Source organism: Dipodomys merriami, unplaced genomic scaffold (genome assembly GCF_024711535.1).
Source record: "Dipodomys merriami isolate MVZ:Mamm:240054 unplaced genomic scaffold, mDipMer1.0.p SCAF_605, whole genome shotgun sequence".
In the NCBI taxonomy this organism is placed as follows: Eukaryota; Metazoa; Chordata; class Mammalia; order Rodentia; family Heteromyidae; genus Dipodomys; species Dipodomys merriami.
The window spans coordinates 92,015-96,274 of record NW_027206186.1 but is presented as its reverse complement, the minus strand read 5'-3'; the positions used below and the strand labels follow the sequence as shown (position 1 = coordinate 96,274).

At 33.7% G+C, this 4,260-nt stretch overlaps 1 pseudogene; it reads right to left on the bottom strand.

Annotated features, from left to right (window-relative positions):
- Nucleotides 1-3,959: 3,959 nt before the first annotated feature.
- Nucleotides 3,960-4,056, bottom strand: LOC138814737 (U6 spliceosomal RNA; annotated as a pseudogene).
- Between the last annotated feature and the right edge of the window lie 204 nt (nt 4,057-4,260).

The window sequence follows — 4,260 nt, the reverse complement described above, 5'->3', positions numbered from 1 at the left end:
AGAACATTTTGGAATTGATTTTTCTAAAGTAGATAATTCAACAAAAAATAAGTTCAAAAGACGTCGTGAAATTTTAGAACCATATATTTCTTAAATAAGCACACATTTAAGAATAAAGTCAAGTTAGATATGTCAAAAACAAAATAATTCCAGATATTTGTTGTTCAAGTGATGTGTAAGGATAGAAATTCATTATTCTATACATGGCATCTGTCATAATGAGCACTGTAGCAAGTGCTAAGTTTTGTTAAAAGTTTTATTGTTTTAAATATGTTTAATATTTGGCATTTGCTTATATATGCCAAAATTAAGACTGTTCGGCAGGTCATAAAACTTTTCCATAAAGTATTTAAGATTTATGGTAGCAGACATATACTACTAAGTATGAACATTTCAGAGTTTTTAGAAACTTTACTATGAGAAGTTACAAAATCTGTGTAAAGAAACAGGGAAGAGTTACGATTTTAACTACACAGTTTCGGTTAAAACTTGAGGGCTTCCTTTTCATGTTAGTGAGGAACAAATGATGATATAAGCCATATACAAATGATGAGATGAGCCATAAAGAAAGAGTAACCTTAGTGGGTAACTTTGAAGGCTACTCGTAGCCTACAAAACTCTTGTGAACATCATAATCTTAGTCAGTTTTAAATGTACAGGAATATGAGTAAATAGTAAAATCTAATATGTAAAACACTTCAAAAACTGGAAACACTGGTGTTTGGTTTTTATTTTATTAACCATTAATATTTAATTATTAGTTTTTTTTTATTTGTAGCATTGTTTTCCTTTTTGTAATAGAATACAACTTTTCATAACTCATCATCAGGAGGTACTTTGAGAATGTTACTGGGATGTCCACACCATTTTTTATAGGTTCATGTGAATGTACAAAGAGAAAAATTAGAAACAAAATATTGATTTAAAATTTTCTAAAGTAGAAATATGAATCAGAAGTGTTGATCAATGTCTACACCTAAAATCTTAGTCCTAGACTGAAGCAGTGTCTTTACAGAATTGAGGCTACAAATGTGAGAGCTGTGTTTTGTTTAGTTTTTTGGTTTGGTTTTTGTTTTTGTGGGGCTTGAACTCTGGAACCTGAGTGCTGTCCCTCAGCTTTTCAGCTCAAAGATGGTGCTACCACTTGAGCCACTGCACCACTTTTGTCTTTTTCTTCTTATATGTTGCTGACGAATCAAACCCAGGACCTCATGCATGCAAGGCAAACACTCTACCACTGAGCGACCTTCCCAGCTCCTGAAAGACTGTGCTTTAAGAAATAATCTAAACAATATTTGCTTTCTGCTTTGGGTTATATAATGAAATATATGAATATCTTTTTATATTTTTGTCATTTTTATACTTCTTTTTATTGTGAAATACTGTACAGAGGAGTAACAATTACATGGGTAAGATATAATGAGCACATTTCTTATCAAGCATTGTAGCCTCCTCATTTGTTTCCCCTTCCCATCCCTTCGTGTCCTCCCCACTGTCCCCCCAACCAAAGGTGTAAAGTTCTTTTTTCGACATAAAGTATTGTACATCTCATTGTTGAAATGGGTCCTCCTGTATCTCTGTTTTAAGGATTTGTTTTTTTTCCCTTCCCCTCCACATACACCAACTTCATATATAGTGAAACCAGGGGTTATACCATAGGGGAGGGACATACAAAGCAATAAAGACATAATTTTATAAATATGTTAGAATCAATCACATGAAAGATCTCTCTCTCTCTTTTTTGTCAGGTGTGGTGCTTGAGCTCTAGGCCTGGCAGCTGTCCCTGAGCAATTCAGCTCAAGGCTCATGCTCTACCACTTGAGCCATAGCTCCACTTGTAGTTTTTTGGTGTTTTTTTTTTTTTATTGTGATGAAGTGATTACAAAGTTTCCCAATTTTCACGGTATTTTGGGATGATGATGCTCATTTAAAGTCACAAACTCATTCTAACTTTCCTAGAGCAAATTGTCTATCACGGTCTGTAACATATAATGGTGTACACATATACACCATACATGTGATCAGCAGCATGGGGTTATTTAATAGTGGTTCGACCAGAGGAGTGGAAGTTCTTTGTTTCTTTCTTTCTTAAGTCCTTCTGCGCGGGTGATCTGCAGGCAGCCCCCTTTGTCTCTGGGACTCCAGCAGCCCCTGCTGGACTTGTTCAACACCAGTAAGCATTGGGAGAGGAGTCTTCGCACTTCTCTGTTATGAAGTTCTTTTTCTCTCTTTCTTTTTTGTTATTTTCCACCTCCTGTGTTTCTATGGGTGTTCATCTTTTTGTTTTTGTCGGTCTCTTAGGGAGATTAAGCTTAGGAACTCGAACTCTCTTTTTGGTTGGGGAAAGCTGTGGCGTTTCCCTACTGACCCATTGCCATCTTGGTCCCCCCTCCCATTTTCATACTTCTAAATTTATACTAACTTCAGCCACTTTATCCTTTTCAAAGTCATGAAATAGCTCTGAGAATTTGCTTCTGTGAAGATTGTTTTTGCATTTATTTCTTCTGCTCTCTATCCATTCCCTACTCTCCAGTTAGAATAATTTCAAATAGTAAAAATGAAAAAAGAGAAAAAAATCATGGTGAAAAAATAGATGTAGAAAATTCACTGGATTTTTCTGACTACTTCAACCAATGTGAACTATTGGGGAAAACATGTACACCTCATTCCCACTGGTACTCAAAGTCTCTAGTTAGGCAATTCTGATGAAGACAAGGAACTAGATGAAAAAGTGAGGAATGGTATCATTTACTAGAAAAAATGGAGAAGTATCCAAGCAAATTTCTTCATTGGGCTGTTGAAAATAATCGGCTTACTACAGTGCAGGGACTACTTTCCAAAAAGGCCACTCATGTGAATACTAGGGATGATGATGATTATAGCTCTCTTCATCAGGAAGCCTACAGTGGACACTTAGACATTGTCCATGAGTTGTTGGCTCAAGGCAGTTGTTCATGCAATAACTGTGAATGGCTGGACACCCCTGCATAGTGCTTATATGTGGAATAATACCAGAGTGGCTTCTTTCTTACTTCATCATGATGCAGATACCAATGCCCAAACTTAAGAACTCTTGACAACTTTGTATCTTGCTGCTGGGAATAGAAATAACAAAGGTATGCGGGATCTCTTTCTATTGAAATATTATATCAAACCAGGTCAAGAACAACTTGGAAGAAGCTGCATTTGATATTGCCAAAAGGAAAAGTATGTATCACTACCTCTTTGAAGTTGTGGAAGGCTGCAAATATTTTTCTCCTAAGTCATAATGGTATGGTTAAGTTTCTTAAATTTCAAAAATGCCAATCCAACTTTGTGTCCGTACAAAATATTTTCACACAAAAAGCCACATTAATATCTTACTTCAAAAATTCATGGATTCCAGGCTATTCTTCCAAGTGAATTTCCGGACTTTGATGTCAAAATGTATTCAAGATTTGTTTGTATACATCAATAATGATGTCTGCAGAGTTTGTGATTTTTATAATCAGAAATAATTTTAACTTATCTGTTGAAATGAGTAATACAGAAACTAAAGATATTTCTATTTCTTGTCTGAAAAAGGATATTTTAATGTAATCTGTATTCTTTTTGTATAATATCCATAATCTATTTCATTCTCTCCTAGATATAATACTTTTAATTCTACATTTTTTCATAATATATAGGTTCATTAATAAATGTGTCATTTCAGATAGCATTCCATATAGAAACAGTTTAAGATTCCTTTTTTTTCCCTAGGTCCTTATAGTATTTTATTTCTTTGGGATAAAATGAAAATGTTATCTAATTTCAAATGTTTTGTAAAGGTTATGCTATGTAAAGGCTTTTCTAAGGTGATGATTTAATACACTGATGTCAAACTAACTTTCAATTCAATGAATTACATGTATCGTTACAACTGTATTTTTGTAATCAATTTTTAATAACTGTTTTTCATTTCTTGCATCTGAAGAATGAAAAATATGGAATATTACACAAATTTTCATATCATCCTTGTGCAAGTGCCATGTTAATCTTTGTATTGTAATTTGGGTAGACGTGCTGTTGAAGCATTTAGTATCCTCTAAATTTAAGTAGCTAATGATGCAATCTTTATACAGGCATATATCCTTGGTTGACTATTTGTAACTAGGAAACCTTATTGTTCCTAAAAATGCTATTGATATTACTTCTCTAAAATTCTGTGTATATTGGAAAAAAAACTTATATTGTTTGGTAGATTGCTCACATTTGCAATTTTTTTGTTAATGAGTATTT